This window comes from Protopterus annectens, chromosome 3.part1 (genome assembly GCF_019279795.1).
Source record: "Protopterus annectens isolate FY-2018-M chromosome 3.part1, PAN1.0, whole genome shotgun sequence".
Lineage (NCBI taxonomy): Eukaryota > Metazoa > Chordata > Ceratodontiformes > Protopteridae > Protopterus > Protopterus annectens.
The window spans coordinates 165,131,411-165,150,094 of NC_056732.1; the positions used below are offsets into that span (position 1 = coordinate 165,131,411).

Genomic DNA, 18,684 nt, shown 5'->3' on the forward strand with positions numbered 1-18,684 from the left:
TTCAATTAAATGCACATGTTCTTGTGAAATGTAAATTCTGTCTAGCCTAGCCCAGTTTTTATATCTTGGGGAATAATATGTAAATTCACCCTGAACTCCTATTACTGAAATCACATCTTCCATACCAAATATTTTCATAAATTTCTTCAAACATCTACCCTCCTTTGTTATATTTTCCCTTCTGGGCCCCCAGATGCATCTTCACTGCTGCAAATCAAGTTTGAGTCCCCAACTATAAGTAATATTCCTTGCTGAAAACAAATTATTTCTCCCAGATTTCTTAAGCTCCATTACAGCAGTTTGAGGTGAAATGTAAATACATGGCAGTGTAATCCTCCTCCTCCCTTGCCAGTAGCCCCTTAGCACTACAAATCTGCCATTATCTTTTTTATCTTCTTCTATCACTATTGGAGCTCCTTTTGCAATTAATATAAGTACTCCTCTTTCCCTTTGTCATGGGTATTCCGCTGAATATCCATCCTGAAAACCTTTCTTTATCAAATTCACATGTGCACTTCTTTCTAAGTGTGTCTCCTGTAACATAACTATTTGCAGTCTGCATTTTTTAATACAGTTCACTACTCTTTCTTGTTTGTATTCATCTGTGAGGCCATTTACATTTAAAGGCATCAAAGAAAGCATCATTGTATTAAAAAGTTATTATTCCCACCTTTTATGTATAACAGCGTTTTGTTAAATATCTAGTTCCAACTTTTGTATTGCATGCATACAGTGTTTGGCAGCTTGAACTTTTATACAGATGTTTCTATGTCACATCTTATAAAACTTTTAGTTTTATTGAAAACCCTCAAACAAAACCCCACCTCAATTCCTCCCTAAAAGTTACTGACATAATAATAACACATAAAACTATGTACAGCTTCAAATATTGAAGGTTTATCCTCGTAAGAGGAACTTACATGCAAACTGACAGCTATACTCACAGATGTGAGTTAACCTAAAAGAAAGGTCATCCATACTAAGACACATGGTGCAGCCTGTGCTTCTAAGTACTGACGGTGGTTTTGTCTTATCTTTATAGCAATCCCAGCTGGGAAAACCCCAGAATGTTTTCAGAGAATATTAACTACCTTGGAAAAGCCCTGAATGCTTTCAAAGAACATTATCTACTTTGGGGAAACACCTGAATGCTTTCAGAGAACATTATCTCTTAGACAATTTCTCTTTTCTTTTTTTTTCCTCAGCCAATCACTCTCCACCAGATTGTAGCCAGTTTTCCTTTATCAGATTGTCTCCATGGAGATATGAGAACCAGGCAGCTTCTCTTTATCAGACTGTTTCCATGGAAACATGGAGACCATCTGCAGAATTGTTACTGAACTTACATGCATTTGCTAGAAAAAAGCCTCATAATATTCAATGTTCTTTTTATTTACTTGCTCTCTTAAAACTTGCTAATATATCAATCTAAGGTCTTTAATACTATCATTTCCCCATGCAAGAATGAGAAAAAGCACATTCGTTTTTCTTTTATCATGCTTTTTAACCAGGCTTTTTTAACACCACAGTGCCTACATTCCTTAACACTGTATAAGAAGAGAGAGAGAAGGGAGAAAGGAAAGAAAAGAAACAACAGTACCAGTTTACAATTATTATTACAGTTACAAATAACTGAAAAAAGTTACTTTATAGCATTTAAAGAAAACACATGCCCCAAGTTCAGTGTTATTTAAGAAAAAAATGTTTCCTTACAGTTACCTTTTTTCCTCATATTGCCCTCCCCAAAGTACTTTTCTGAACATTAATGACATGAAGTTGGGCATATACTTTACAGTTTCCCACAAGCCCAACAAACTCTGAAAAAGTCCAATACTTCCAGATTTTCTTGTTCTGTCATATTTTACAAATATAATTATTGCACTGTAATCCCATATTAAAATTACTGGTTTTATTATTGTTCACCTCCAAAATCCTGTCTCTGCTTCATTTCCAATGTATTCCCGATTTTTCTAATTAACTCCTGTGCTTCCTTCTTTCTCTCTATCATTTTCCATTGAACATTTTGAAAAAGTTTCACAGGTACAGTACCTCTGTGGTCTTTATTACCAGAAGAACAAGAAGCATAACCTCCTTCTATTTACTTTTTGTTGGACAAACATTTGTATTTCCTCCATAGCATGTACTTCATGAAAAAATGATTCTGTCCTTCCAGGAAAGAATACCTTAAAGACAGCTAGTTACCATAGTTTGAATCTCACACCTGCATCACAATATTCCCTGAATAGTGGAATACATTTGCTACTCTTCTGTCTGGTGTACGAGTAATCATTCTCCACAAACACTATGCTGACTCTCACTTTTAGTACCTTGTCCTTCATCCAGAATTTTGTCAGAATCAACTCCTTCTGTTAGTAGGATTGCATCTTTACTATTAAAGGTCTAGGTTGCTTTCTTATAGCCAGGTTTCGAGCATACACACGATGTGCCCTTTCAACTAACAACTTCTGCTGTGGAATACCAGTCCAGTTCATTTGTGATTTCCTAAAATTAATATGATCTGTTCCTTCCAGCTTCTCTGGTATAGGTGAAACTATCAGATTTTCCCCACGTGCTCCGTCCTCTAATTCTATTAATTTTTTAAACATCTCTTCCTGAGCAGTTTCATATTCAACCAGCCTTTTCTTTATTTCTACCTCTGATTTTTGCAGTTTTATCATCTCATCTGAATATCTGTTTTTTCCAACCTTTTCTTGTTTGTGTTGATATACTCCATCAGTGTTTTGTTTATTTTAACCAGATCTGTATGCAGTTGTCTTGTATCTTCCTGTATGTTATTGGAAGTCATGTCTGAAGGGTGCATTGTTTTTTGTTGAACAGCTGCAGAACTCTCCGCAGTCAGTGTTTCTTCCTCACGTTGTTTAGCTGATTTTTTTTCCAGGTCTTCTGTATTTCTTTAATCCTGGCATGCAGACAGCGCACTTATTAGCCAGTTACTGAAATTTACCCATAAACACGAGTCTGATGGCCTTCTATGCTGAGTTTCTGTTTTCACACTAGGACTGCTAGAAATAAGCTTTTACTCAATGTGCAGCCATCCTGTAAGTCCGGACAAAGAAAACTTTAAACAAACATTTGAAATCGGGATCTATAGAAATATGATAAGCATCTTTTAAAAATAAGGTCACCAAAAAACTCAAATGGGGAATGAGAGGTAACAAGTTACACACAGATAACATTTTGAAATTGGGCACGATCAAAAGCTGGTTTACAAAGGAAAGCTCCAGAACTGGTCTCCATGAATCTTCCTTTGTCACCAGAAACATTCTTAACCAAAACCCTTTTCCTAAATGTGTATCACTCCACTGAGTCAGCTGATGATGAATGACAGGAGGGAAAAGAGGAGTTTGATCTGGCAGATGACAGGGAACTGTCATCTGTAACTTTGATGAATTACTTTCAGAACCCATCTGAAATGGTCTGCTGCCAAACAGAAAAATGGAGGTTCTGACTTTCTGGAAGGATTAAACGTTTGCCAGGGAGAGAAGTCATTCAGACTTATTAGACTGTCCTTGTTCTGGGAGGTTTCTCATTTCGTTTGGAAACTCTCTACCATTTTTTTTCTTTTTTTTAATGTTTGCTTACCAGCAGCCTTTTGTATTGGTTTATTTTGCTTTTTGAAAAAGGCCATAGAGGTAGCATTAAACCCCTTTGTCAAACTTGGAGAACAAAGGCTGAAAAATGTGAGGAATTCCTTGAATCAACTTACCTCTCTCATCACAGTTTTTGAGGGCCTTAGCAGCAGCTAGTCTGAAAACTAACTCATTTTTAAGGAAGAATTCTAATTTTCAGCTTAAACATCCTCAGGTAGGTTTTGAGTATGCAGCCAAGCAAACCTATCAGTGGCAGAAGCCCTGGAAGTAGCATCAGCAGAATCATAACCACATTTCAGAAACAGTCTGTAGCTACATCAGACACAGAAGCAATTAGTTTACACAAATATATTTCCCCCTCAGGAGAGGAAACTAATGCCATAATGTTCCTCATATTCTCAAAAGAGGCAAGTATGAAGTTTAACATATGAGCTTGACAGTTGAGAATTCTTAACATAAGTTATGTAGAATAATACTTTTTCACAAATACATCACTGTCAGAAGGGGTGGGACTGATATTAACCAAATGTTCAGCAGCAGCTGGGTTCTCCAGGGAATTAATTGTTGGTACTGATCCGGGATTAGTATGCAAACTCTTATAAGATTGGGGAACTTTATACAATCCGTTTTCTTGGGAGCAGCAGGCTGGTTTGTCAGGCAAGTTACAGCTGTAACAAAAACATCCACCAGTGCAGAAAGAACAAAATTAATTGGTATAGGTTCACTTGCAAAACATCATAATACATCTTCGGAGACACTGGAATGCCATCATGTTCCCAATGAAACAAATGATTCATTCTGAGATTAATTTCAGAAAAAGAGAATCCTTCTAAGGGACTGGTGGAAGCACAATTTCTTCAGAATCTGAATCAGAAACATGAGGAGAAAAAGAGAAAAAAACGTAGTGGTTCAATATTCTGAACCTATTCAGAAAATGAAGAATCCCTTTTTCTCTTGCTAGAAATAGTTGAACTGAAAGGGTCAAGAGTCTGAACTAAACCTTGATTTAAGCCCAATAAATCACTCCTATCCAAAGTAACTGAGATATAAGAAAACATATAGCTTAAGTGCTTGCTTCTCTTTCACAGGAATTTCTAAAGGACCACACATAGAGGCATTCACTGCTCCTTCTCTTAGAACTGAAAAAAATAATAGTGGTTCTCCCTCATCCACCAAGGACATTCCAATAGTCACAGAGGGCATATCTATCTCCTTGACCATGGTGACTGTAGGGACTTTACCAGAGGGAGCCAAGAAAAAAGATGAATGGATTAAGGAACCAGAAAAGGTTCACAGCAGAGTCATCCACCTGCATCTGACCACTTAAGCAGACTGCTGCTGTTGCAGAGGCTGTTTAGTAATTTTCTTCTTAATGGGGCTGGTAAAAGGAAGAACCAAAGAAGCAGCAGGTTGATCCATGCTAAAGCCGAAAAAGATGCCAGATTCCCAGGTAAGCCAATTAGCAGTAGTCTGCAAATCAGGTAAGTATTCAAAAATCCACTTTCCACTAAAAACAGTGAAAAACAAAAAAAAAACACACACACATACTGCTACACAGCTAGGATACAAAACTTAAAAAACACTTTAATAAATGGTAAATGATTTATAGTGTATTGTTTAATGTCCATACCGTTAATCCTAGTCGCTGGTGTTTTGTATTTTTAGATACAATGAAAAACACTTTAAACACTTACCTTGATAACCTAAGTTAAAACAGCACAGCTTTTACTAAGAATAATGTCACTTTAAATAAGTGTGCACAACTCACAAAAATAAAAAAAAGTAACACTCATGTTTAAAAGTTACCAAAAGTCACATGACAGTCTATAAAAATATGTTTTCCTAGCATAACATAACTAATTTCACAGAAAGTTCAGTTTTAGTCATAAAAATAACATATGGAAGTTTTTCCCTCCAAAGGGTACTTATCTGCCCAGAAATGAAAAGAGTTATCCAACCATCAATCCTCGAAAGCTGACAAGAGTAGCATTCTTTGGTGGCAGGAAACCTGTGACAGGCCTGATGATATGATCCATATAGCTACAGCTATTGCAGCAGTGACTGATGAAAAAAGCTCCAGAGTAGCGTGTTTGGCAGAGCAGATCAATTTCAGCTCTTGAATGGAGGGATTTAAATGCAAATGCTCTAGACCAACAGGACCTGAAATTATCAGACCAGATGAGTACCACCTCCGAGTCCCTCATACTCTATAGAAACACTAGGTCTAAAGTATGATCCAATCTATGAGTTGCAGAGGTAATGACCTGAGCAAATCCAAATGCAGAGTGATATTTGCTCTGCTGATAAGAAGCCTCTAATAAAGACATTATTTAGGAAGATCACTTGTACATTCCACTTGTTTTCGCATGTTGTAATCTATGTCTGTTCACACAATATGTCTGGAAGGCAAGGGACAATACTAAAACTGTTGTGCTTGACTAATTCAGCACATCCCTCTCAATGGTAATTTCGCAAATGTGTGTGATCAGTGTACTAGAAAAAGTTGAACTTGATAATACTATGTTATGTTTAGGAAATAGCACATTCTAATGGCATTGTCAGAAGATCTTCCATTAGCAATGACAGAAGTCAATGAATAAACTAATACAGGAATTCTGTTTCCTCTGGCTGACACAAACTTTAAATCCATCTGAATGCCCCTGCTTTAAATTGTGCATCTTAAGGGAGCATGCCCATTTATAGCAAAGTCCAGAAATGAGACATCTGCAACACTCAAAAATATATGACATTTCATATTCATTACAAAGAAATTTTAATGGAGAGAGACAGTAGAAAAATATCAACTCTATAAAGTATGCTCTCATCCAACAGCTCACTCTATAACTTCTTTTCATTTTACTTAATGCTACCTTATGCTTGCTTTTCACTATTAAGCAGTTATAAATGCAAAGTATCCAAAAGGCCAGTGTGATTCTGTTTTAGAAAAGATAATGCAAAAAACTCCATAATGAAAACATAAGCCATACCTAGTATATGAAACATCAATACCAAAACTGTCTATCATGAAAAGACGACATGTGGACCCATCCGCAGGGAAATATATATCTAATACACAGGTAATATGCACTGCTACAGAAAATGACATGCCCATCGTAAATTCCTTGATTTTTGAATAAAGCTGAAACAAACTCTTTAGAACACAATATTCAGAAAAGCTAGTCACATCACATGCCAGTGTGGTGCCTCCTTCCATAAAAAGAAAAAAAGAAGCTATATACTTACCATAATGTCCCATGTTTGTTGTCCTTGCTCTCACCTTCCTTCTTGTTGGTTGGATTCGGAGCTGACCCTCTGCTCCAACTCGGCCATATTCTAAAGCTCGAGAGCTTCCACTGGCTCGAGGCTAGACCCTATCCCATCATGCCTAGTGCTCATTACCCAGATCTCATTTGTGATGACCCATAACACTAGGCCACAATGTATAGATATATAAACTATAGACAAATCTTAACAAAATATATATGCATATGTATATAAGAAGAAAAGTCATAAGTAGAAATTCTTATTCTATCCAACTCATAAGGCAGGAAGGCAATCAAGGCCTATATAGCCAAACATGGATAACTCCTCTCGATCCTCCAGGAGGGGAAAGGAGGGTGGGATGCAAGAATGAAGGCAAGATCAAGGACAACAAACATGGGACGTTATGGTGAGTACATAACTTCTTTATGTTATGTTGTCCCTATCTCGCCTTCCTTCTTGTTGGTTGGGACAGCATCCCCAGCACCTTCTTCTTGGGTGTCTCAATGGAATATACTCCAGAACCGTGGAACCAAAAGATGCCCTGTTCCGGGAGGCCACATCTACTTTATAATGAGTAATGAACGTATGGGGGGGTTAACCAATGTAGCCGCTGCACAAATAGAGTCTATAGGCAGTAGAGGTAGACAAAGCCCTGGTTGAGTGTCCTCGAATTTTCCCTGGTAGTTGCTTGTTCTCTGAATTATAGACATAAGTAATGGTATCCGAAATCCATTTTGATAACGTCGCTTTCAATACTGGAGTTGCCTTTTTGTTCTCTGCAAAGGATACAAACAATTGGTCAGATTGTCTGAATTCCTGAATCCTGTGCAAACAGAAATGTAATTGTCTATGAACATCTAATTGGTGGAGTTTATACTTTGCCTTGTTGTCATAGTTCGAAAAAAACCCCGTTAGTTCTATCGACTGATTCAGATTGAACTCTGAGCAAACTTTTGGTAGAAAGGAAGGGTTGGTCCTGAGAGAAAACCTACCTTTGTGGAAAATTAAATAAGGGGAATGAATGGAAAGGGCTTGTAATTCTGATACCCTCCTAGTTGAGGTAATGGCGATCAAGAAAATGGTTTTCCAAGTCAAAAATTTTAGAGCACAAGAACTGGCTGGTTCGAATGGAGGAAGAATCAAGGCAGCTAGGACTAAATTTAGATCCCAAGGAGGAAGTGGTTCTTTTATTGGGGGTCTCAAAAGAATGGTACCCCTTAGAAAAGCTTTGCATAGCCTGTGGGACATAAGATTAGAACCCATTTCTCCCACATGGGAGGTGGAAATAGCAACCAACTGAACTCGGATAGTTGCTGCTGCTGCTCCTTGTTTAAAAGTTTCAGCCAGTAATTCTAGTATCTTTGAAATGGGTGCAGTAAAAGGATCAATATTATTGTTGACAGCCCAACAAGAGAATCGTTTCCATTTACTAGTATACAGTTTCCTCGTAGAGGATTTATGAGAGGAGACAAGAATATGTTGTATGGCCAGGGAGATGTCAGGAAGCATGGCTAAACCAGGAAGTGGAGGAACCAAGCTGTCAGCTTGAGGGTCTGTAAGGAAGGCTGGAGTGTGCCCGACTGATGCATCAACAGGTCTGGAGCTGGGTCCAGGATCCAAGGCTCCTCCAGGAGATGGGACCATAGAAAGGGGAACCAGATTTGATGAGGCCAGTAGGGGGCAATGAGGATTAGCTTGCAACCCACCGATTTTGCTTTCTGAAGAATCTTGGGGAACAGAGGAAACAGAGGAAAGGCATACAGAAGTCCTGGGGGCCAATCATGAACAAGTGCATCCCTGGGTGATTGCCCCGGTGGGGGGACTAGGGCAAAATAGCTGCTGCATTTGGTATTGATGGATGTCGCAAAAAGATTGCAGCAAGGCTGGCCCCACTTGTGAAAGATCTGATTCGCAATGTCTTGTTTCAGGGACCACTCATGAGGCATAAGGATAGCCCTGCTTAGTTTGTCCGCTATCACGTTGGATTTTCCCGGGATGTGCGTTGCGATCAGAAAGCGTTGGGAGGGCATCGCCCATTGCCATACTCTTAGGGCCTCTCGACATAAGGGATAGGTTCTGGTTTCGCCTTGCTTGTTAATGTACCATACCACTGACATGTTGTCTGTCTGAATCGCAATCGTCCCTGTGGGAAGACAGCTGTGAAGTGCTTGCAATGCCAGGAGTACCACTCTCTTCTCGAGGACATTTATGTGCAAATGGTACTCATGTTGTTGCCAAGTTCCGTGAACAGTCTGTCCCAGATAATGCCCCCCCCCATCTGGGAAGCGTCTGTGGTCACTGTGTTCACTGGTTGGGGGAGAGCAAATGGTCTGCCTATTGTCAGCTGGGTGGGAGAGCAAATGGTCTGCCTATTGTCAGCTGGGTGGACTGAAGCCACCATTTTAAGTCCTTCTTGCAGGTCTCCGTGATGAGAATTTCGTAAGACATGGGTAGATCTTGCATGGACCATTGAGCAAAGAGGAGCCACTGCAATAACCTCATGTGGAAATGCGCCAAGGGAACTAGAGTTATAGCTGCCACCACTGAGCCCAGGACTTTGAGAACAAATCTTGCTTGAGACTTTTTCCTCCTGATTAGAGTTTCAACTTGGTGTTGAATGGTCGATACCCTCTCCTGAGGCAATTTTGCTATCATGCCTTTGGTGTCTAGATCTGCTCCTATAAATGCAATATATTGACAAGGCAACAAGGCAGACTTTTCGTAGTTTACAGTAATGCCTAGCTGAGAGCAGAGGTGTATTGTGGTGTCCCTTGTTTCGATTAGTCGATGCTCGGTGGTGGCAGTAAGGAGCCAGTCATCTAGATATGGAAACACCCGGAATTCCAGACGCCTCAAATGAGTCATCACTACTGCCATGCAGGTGAACACCCTGGGGGCTGTGGTGAGGCCAAAGGGCAGAGATCTGAACTGGTACTGACTGGCTCCCAGCCAGAAGTGTAGAACTTTCCTGGATCACCTGTCCATCTTGATATGGTAGTATACATCCTGGAGATCGATGAAGCATATCCAATTGTCCTTTCCCAGAAAGGGAAGTATGGACTGCAGTGTCACCATCCGGAACTTTGTCTTTTTGACAGACTTGTTGAGTCTGCTGAGGTCCAAAATGGGCCTCCAGTCCCCTGTTTTCTTTGGTACTAAAAAGAACCTTGAGTAAGTTCTGGATCCGATTTGGTCTGCGGGGACTTCTTGGATGACTCTTTTTCTTAGCAACTTTTGAACTTCTAGAGTTGCTTGTTCCCTCAGATTGGGTGGCACATCTGGGATGGATTTTTGTTTTTGGGGAAGAGGTGGCATGGAGAAAGGAATACTGTATCCCCTGGATATTATCGATTGTTCCCATGTGTCTTCTGTGATATCTTGTCAGGCTTCTGGGTATAGTGACAATTTTCCCCCGATTGCCTCCAGAGGTGGACAGACAGGCCCCCTTTCAGGAGCACTGGAAGGGCCTCCCAGAGAACGTATCTCTGTCGCCCTGACTCTGCAGACCCCCTCTGCCGCGAGGGTGGCGTCCCCCATTATTATTCCCCCCTCTGCCCCGGGGGAGGGGAATTCACCACATGCATCAGGCGAAGTCCCCTGGAATTTCCAGAACCACATTTTTCCATCCTTTTGACCTTTGGAGTAAGGCTGAGAAGGCGCAAAAAAAGTCTTACCATCCTGCTCGCACCTGGTTAGAGTCTCTTTTACCTTAGGCCCAAACAATGATGAGCCATCAAAGGAGGCATTGGTAAAGGAGGACTTGAAAGGCCCTGTAAATTGACAAAGGCGCACCAAGGAATGCCTTTGTAAGGCGACTCTTGTGCCTGCAACCCTACTTGCTCCATCGACTGCATAGGAGATAGATAAGCTGCATGGAGGAGTTAACTATCGAAGATAAGGTCGCAAGCTGAGAAGCAGTCTTATCTGCAGCTCCTGCAGTTGTAGGATCCTATAAGGTATCTCTTAACTCTTTCAAGAGATCCCTCTAAAGATGGGTGAAATGGGATAGATAATTCAGTGACCTGAGAGTAAAGGCCGCTGAAGAAAAGACACGCTTCACATATCTGTCTATCGTACATGGCTCTTTGTTCAGTGGATGAACAGATGTAGAAGTCTCTGCTAATTCCTTCTTAGTGGCCACCGCCACCACCATAGCATCAACTGGCACACCCTTGGATAGGAAGGATTTGTCGTCAGGGGCCATTATGAATTTATTGGGCCTCCGCGGAACTGGTTCCATCTATTCTGGAGAGCTCCACACCTTTCGACTTACTACCCCTAGCAGCAGGTCGAAGGGCGGTGACACCCAAGAGGTGGAGGGTCGGGAACCGATTGCATCCAGGTACACGGACTCGTCCTCAGAAGGGGAAAGGGACTTCCAGCCACCCCTCTGCCTGAGGATTTCCAGGATGTCGGAGAATGCGACATTCTCAGAGGGGGACCGCGAGGACTCTTCTCAGTCCTCCAAAACTGTGTCCAATGTTAGAGACTCAGGGGAATCCACATGCTTCCTCTTACATGTCCTCTTCTGGGGGACCTCCTCAAGGGGATGCTCTGGGGAGGTTTCAGAAAAAGGGGATTGGCCAATGGAGCATCCTGGGGCACTGATTCCCTGCACTTAGAATGGAGGAGTGGTGAGAGGGAAGACACGGAGTAGCTGAAGCTGAGGGAGGAGCTTCTGAGAGGACAGCACACTCCTCATCACCTCGAAGGCACCACGCTCCTGGCCCCGAGAGTATCCCCGGCGCCAAAGAGTCGAGAGACCTCTCCTGCATCAAGGGTGATGGCTCCGAGGCTGATGTGGGAGCTGAGCTCACCTGCGCTGAAGCTCCAAGAGGGAGAGTGGGGTCAGACAAGGGTCTGATGCCACTTCCCTGCTTGGAGCCGACGGAGTGTCAGCTCCCAGATCCCTTGATAGAAGAAGGTATCGAGGAGATCGGAGTGGATGTCGGAACCAAGAGATCGGAGGTTTTCGGAACTGACGGTTCCACTACAATGACTTTCATGAACTCTGGCTTTGAGCTCAGGTGAGTCAAAGGAGGAATAGATGGTCCAGGAGGAAGAGTAGTCGGCTCCACATCCATATGGGCTGGACTTGATAATATTTTGGTGAGAGCTGGTGTCTTGCGAAGCCTCTTCACCACCATCTCCACATCATCGTCTGAAAGAATCCTGGACGATCGAGAGGAGTGAGAGGGCAATCAGTGACTGCCCACCACAGACTGCAGAAGTGGTGACTGTGGAGCGGACTGCACCATTTCCAAGGAAGGAGATCTAGTCCTTTTATGATTCCTAGATGGTTCCAAGGACACTGATGGAACAGCGGGTCCGATGAACTGGTCGATTTCTCTAAGTGTCTTGACAGCTCCGAAGTCGGAACCGATGAAGGTGTCGGTTTGGGTGATTTCCCTGGTTTACTAGCCTGATTCCCTTCTGCTGCGTGTCAAAAGGTCCTTTTAGCAACCCTTGCAAGATAAGTTTGTTTTTGCTCTCCTGCAGGACTCTGGCACTGAAAGCATGACAAACAGAATATGAGTCCTGCAGGTGCATGGCTCCCAAACAATAAGCACAACTCGTATGTCCATCAGCCAGGGACATTTTTTGGGAGCATGAGTCACATTTTTTGAATCCAGAAGGTTAGGATTCTTTGGGTGCTACTTTGGACATTATCACAACAACAACAAAGCCCAAAACTGTAACTATAATACACTGAAGCTATAGATATCAGACAAACAGCTTTACAACAACCACTAAGAAACTATATCTAACTTTTTTTTTTTTTAAACAACAAAAAACAGAAGGTAACGGAATGGGGAGAGCCACTAAGTTAAACAACAACTCCCCCGACTGAGGAGAGCCTCTAACTTAAACAGCTACTTCTTACCAGAAAAGGAAAAGGAGGGAATAAGGGGAAAGCCCTCTGACTGAAAGGGCTAAGAGTAAGGGGGAATCCTCTAAGAAAAAAATGGATTCGAAAAGGGGAATAGGCCTGGAGAAAGAATGATGGCCTAAACAACAGCAACAACAACCAGATGGCTAAACAAACACTATTAATCTACAGAGAGAGACCCTGAAGAAATATTAAGATTTAAACCCAGAAAATAACAATAAAATTCAAAAAACTTAGCCTGAGCCAGTATCCTCGAAGCTTCAAGCGACAAACGAGATCTGGGTAACTAGCACTAGGCATGATAGGATAGGGTCTAGCCTCGAGCCACTGGAAGCTCTCGAGCTTTAGAATATGGCCGAGTCGGAGCCAAGGGTCGGCTCCGAACCCAACCAACAAGAAGGAAGGCGAGAAAGGGACAACATAACATCATTAATTTTAAAATGTAAACCTTACTTCTTCTGAAATTATGCCACCAATCAAATATACAAAGTTGTCTACAAATAAAAAGTAACAAGTACTGCTGAGAACTGAAATTATACTGATAAGACTCAAAGAGGTTTAGATAAAGTTAATTTCTGCCATTTGCTTCTCAGACTAAAATTCTATACACAAAAAACTGCGTCTGCATGAGGACAGTCAGAAAGCAATTCACAAAGAGAAAAAAAGTTGGCACATTTAAATGGCACTAATTTATGCCACATTAAATGTGTAGCTCATAAATAACATACGTATACTAATCTGGGCGCTTACTAGCTATTGTGTAAATTTCTCTGTTTATTTGGAAAGTAATTAAGATAAACCGCAGTTCATTATCAATTACTCCGTAATTAAACAGAGAAACCAGATGTTATACAAGCTGTGCCCGACAAGAAGAAAAAGAAAAAAAAAAACCCAGCCCATACAGTGTGTGCAATTTAGAGGTCTCACATATTAATCACTGCCATATGCTTTGCATATTTGCTATACCAATTAGGAGATGGGAAATGAACTAAAGACATGCCAATATGGTAAGCAACAGATGCATACTGTAATGTAACTTGTGAATCCAAGTTTTATAACTGATGGATGTCTGAATGGTTGTTTGAATAAGTATGCAACACTGTGTAAGAAAACAGTCTTTAGGAAGATGAAACATCAGGTGAGCCTGGCTGCTCATTTAGAACTCCTGATGGCACCTGTACTGGCAATAGCAAACGTACAGTTCAGAATGTGCATGTTCATTCATTTAGGCAATTATCTGCTCAGTCATTCATTCATTTCTGAGTTACATACCTTAAAGTTTGGAAGCTTGTTTACAAAGGTACCAAGCAAGTCTGCATGATGAAGTAGTTAGATTCTAGGCTGTTTGCTGATCTATAATTACTTGGGACACACTTCTGAAACCAAACACTGAAATAAAGAAATGAAAAATATGTTCAGTATTAAAGTACATCAGAACTTCAAGCAGGTACACCAAAGATAAGGGTTTAACAGCTGAGAAAAGATAACTAGAATAACAAAATGAAAATTTGCATACATAACTACGGTGGTGGTGCTGCGGTAGCATTGTCGCCTCATAGTAAGACGTTGTCCTGTTCGATTCTCAGCTAGAGCGTCTTCTGTGTGGAGACATGCGTGAATGGGCGTACTTTTGTTGAAGGTTGTGCGTCGGGGCCAGCAACTCGGCACGTAAAAAATCTACTGCCAATCATTAGCGGACCGGAGTTCCGCTGTGGCGACCCCTAACCGGGAAAAGCCAAAAGACACAACAACTACTAAAAACTGGAATACGCAGAAACTGCTTAAGGTCTTTATTCATACATTCCTTTTGAGTTTAGGTATTGTAAAACACTTTGTCATTTAACACATATATTACATTTTATTTTTAAAACTTGAAAATACAAGCATATTAGTAGCTCTTTTGTGTAAACACATTCTCCAAAAGTGGATATGATATGATATTTCTTTCTGACATTCATTTATCAAAGCGGTTTTGGTTGAGGTTAACAGGAGTCCTTCAAATGGAATGATTTTATACAGCAGTCAAATAATTAAGTGGCATATTTATTATGTACGTCTGTATACATGCACGTGTTCCATTTGCTTGCTGGCTGGGCTTCACATGTAATCATACTCAACTCACGTTATCATTTGTCCTTGCATATGTTTATTATCAAAATATGTGAAGACAGTAAACTGGATTCCCTCTCTGCCCTCGATACCAAACCACGGAAATCAATTGCAATCCTGTTAAGAGTGAAACAACAGATTTCTAAAAATAAAATCAGTGTACATTGCTTTGTGGGATTTGCTCTTTCCCAATGTTGTATGCAGCAGGTGTGCGTGTGTGTAAACAAATAAATATATATATATATATATATATATATATATATATATATATATATATATATATACACACACACACACACACACACACACACATGGAGGTTCATAGGTTAGTACTAGGCTAACTGCTCTTGCGAGCCATTTTAAGCCTAGCCAATTATCCCCTGAGATTCAAACCTTGTACCTTGTGTTTGTAAGGCAAACATCTTAACCATTAGGTCACCCTCCCAACCTTACTAGCAAGTAACCCGTACTATATGTGTGTGCGCGTGTGTATATGTATGTATGTATATATATATATATATATATATATATATATATATAGATTCACTATAGAACATCATAGGCCCATAATGTTGAAATTCATAACACTGAGACCAAAATATTGAAAATTCAAAACACTGAAATCTCAAAATATTAAATCACATAACAATGAAAAAAAGTAGGAAAGTTATTGTTCTTCTTCTTTCGGCTTTTCCCGGTCAGGGGTCACAACAGTGGAACTCCGGTCCGCTAATGACTGGCAGTAGATTTTTATGGTGTTGAGGTGCCAGCCCGATGACCAACCTTCAACGAAGGCACGCCCATTCACGCATGTCTTTCGAACGTCACTCGACCACAGGGAGGACATGCAGACTCCACACAGAAGGCGCTCTAGCCGAGAATTGAAAGGGAGAACCTCTTGCTGTGACGCGACAACACTACTGCTGCACCACCGCGGCTTATTGAAAAAATGTAGGAAAGTAATATGTACTATATTCCAGCACAACTACATACAGAAACAAATAAAAAACAAACCATATTACACGTCTCCAAATATAAGCAGGGGAGAAAGGCCCCCTGCACCCCCCCCACACCCCCTTCTACTCGCACTTGACCAGAACAAAATGGTAAACATACCATTCCGTACTTCATGACTGCCTGTTTAAATTGTAAAAAAAAATATCCTCAACCTTCTCTTAGAAACACTAATTCACTGTTAAAACATTACTCATTACTATATATTTCTATGATACTTACCAGAGTTTCACAGGTAACCTCAGTCATGTTCCCTTCTTACTTGCTATACTACAACATAATACATCTTAGTGTAGTGTTGTGTGATCTCGGAGTTGATATATTTAAGTAGCAGGGGTAGGGGTGCATGGGGCTTGCCTCCTGCTTATATTTGGGGAAGTATAATATGGTTTGTTTTTTGTTTCTGTATGTAGTTGTGCTGGAATATATTCAATATTGGTTTCCTATGTTTTTTTCAATGTTATAGGATTCACTGTTTTGAATTTTCAATAATTTGGTCTCAATGTTTTGAATTTCAACATTATGGGTTTTCGATATTCTAAAGTGAATCTGCATATATCAGAATGTTGCAATAAAGGACGAAATTGCTTAATGTATATGAATTTTTTGTTAAGTGGTCTTACCAAATAAAACAGCTGTGGCTCACGACCTTCTGACTTGGATTTGTTTTGGTTTTGTAGCTTCTTGGATTTTGTGTTTTACCAGAAAAAAACAAAAAAAAAAACAAACAAGCTAGCATCTTTGCAGATGCAAAAAGATTAGTGTTTTTCATGGCTTTCTTCATTTTGTCTTATTTTCCAAGCCTATTCTCTGACAAAAAACTTGTACATATTTTAAGATAAGGACATTAATCTAGACATCTACTCTTTTAAAACAAGGGGAATTATCATCTTAGTTCTACATATAATCAGTACACTTTCACATTCCACCCCCCCACTCAAGCAGCCCAAGATCACATTTTAATAACTTGAACTTGCTTCTGTTCAGCCTTTCATCTCTTTATACAGTAAAACTTATATTTCTTACAAATAAAAGGCAATTGTTTGCTTGAATATTTTTAACACATACAATGACTAAAAAGACTATCTCATATTTAAAATACACCTGACTACCCACTATACAAAACTGCTTTACGATATAACCTGTAGTTTATATCATAAAATGTTTTATGTAAATACAACAAAATTTGTTTTACTTGCATTTTCCCTTTAATGTCTTTCTAAACATTAAAGACATATTGTGGGGTATATGCTTTAGAGACCACCAAAAAAAGTAAAATAAGTCCATTTTTTTTCTTAGCAGCAAAATTTTATTTGCAAATGTATACTTCACAAATATGATTGATGCTTTAATTTCAGTGTTGTTTGTCTTCTTCCCGATTATCTCCACCTCCCAACACCAGACCATGATTCAAGTTCAAGACACTCCTGACTCTTCTAGTCAATTGCTGTACTTTTTTCCGTCTCGCAAGCATTTTCCTTTGGAACACTGGAAACATTTTATTGTCAGAAGAATAAGAAGCAGAGACCACTTCTGCCTGCTGGCTCACTTGTTGTTGGATAAAGTTTTTTTTTATTTCCTCCTTAACCTGTTCCGCATCAAAAATGTATTTAATCCTCCAGGAAAAAATACTCTGAAAACAGTTGGATATAGTATCTTGCAGCTGATATGAGCCTCTCAACATGCCCTGATTGCTGGGATAAATTTGCTTCTCTTCTGCCTGGTATACAGTAAATGATCTTTTTCCACAAACACTCTGATGTCTGCAATTTATAATAGCTTGACCTTCTGCTACAGTTTTCTCATATCACCTCTTTCTGCTGGTATAATTGCATTCTTTACTAATACATGCTTTGGCTACTTTCTTATGGCCAGTTTTGGAGAATACACTCAAATTGCCCTTTCAATTAATAAATCCTGCTGTGGTACACCACGCCAGTTGCTCATTTGCGCTTTCATAAAATTAATACAATCTGCTCTTCCCACTTTCTCTGGTACAGCAGAAAATCTCAGTTTTCTCTGTATGCTCTGTCTTCGACCTCTTTTTAAAACTCTCTTTTACAGAAGTCTCATCCGCAACCAGCCTTTTCTTCATTTCAACCTTCGATTTTCGCAGTTTTACTAGCTCATCTGAATAGTCAAAGCTTCTATTTTTAGTCTTTTGTTATTTGAGATGATATATTCCTTCATTGTTTTATTTATTTTAATCACCTCTGTGTACACGACTTGTTTTCCCTCTACATTGCTGGAAGTTATTCTTACATGCAAGTGGAAGCTTGAACTGCCTTTTGCTGAAGAGATCCTTCCCAGGAAGTGTTTACTCTTGACTTCTTCTAGTTCGCCACATTTTTTATTTGCTGGCATCCATGCAGTGTGCTTACTAGCCAGTAACTGAAAACCCAAATAACAGTTTCAATGGCATTCCTTTTTCTCAGTTTCTGTTTTCACATTGGAAGAGCTGAAATTAAGCTGTTGAACAGTATGCAGTCATCTTGGAAGTCCCTCCATTTATCACAAATCTTGTTTCCTAACATACAGTACAAGATATTTTGTATATCAAAACCAAATAAAAATAATATGGTAAAACTAGCAACCTTGTATTTATATACTCAAAACCTGTATCAAGTGCTTTCATCCACAGGAAACACTTTTTCAGACTGTAAATATCACTATTCAACTAATTTACACAAGCATTAAGCGGACTTATTAAACATAGCACACATCAAACCCCAAGTTTTATATGCGCATATATGTACACACACACACACACACACACACACACACACACACGTGTAC

The 18,684-nt window shown here is 39.9% G+C and overlaps 1 protein-coding gene across 1 annotated transcript in view; it reads right to left on the reverse strand.

Annotated features, from left to right (window-relative positions):
• Positions 1-18,684, reverse strand: part of ZNF438 (zinc finger protein 438) — a 1,581,053-nt gene that overhangs the window by 719,251 nt on the left and 843,118 nt on the right. The window contains exon 3 of the mRNA XM_044066690.1: positions 14,038-14,154. The gene's annotated coding sequence lies outside the window, so the exon portion shown is untranslated. The remainder of the gene's footprint in view (positions 1-14,037; positions 14,155-18,684) is intronic.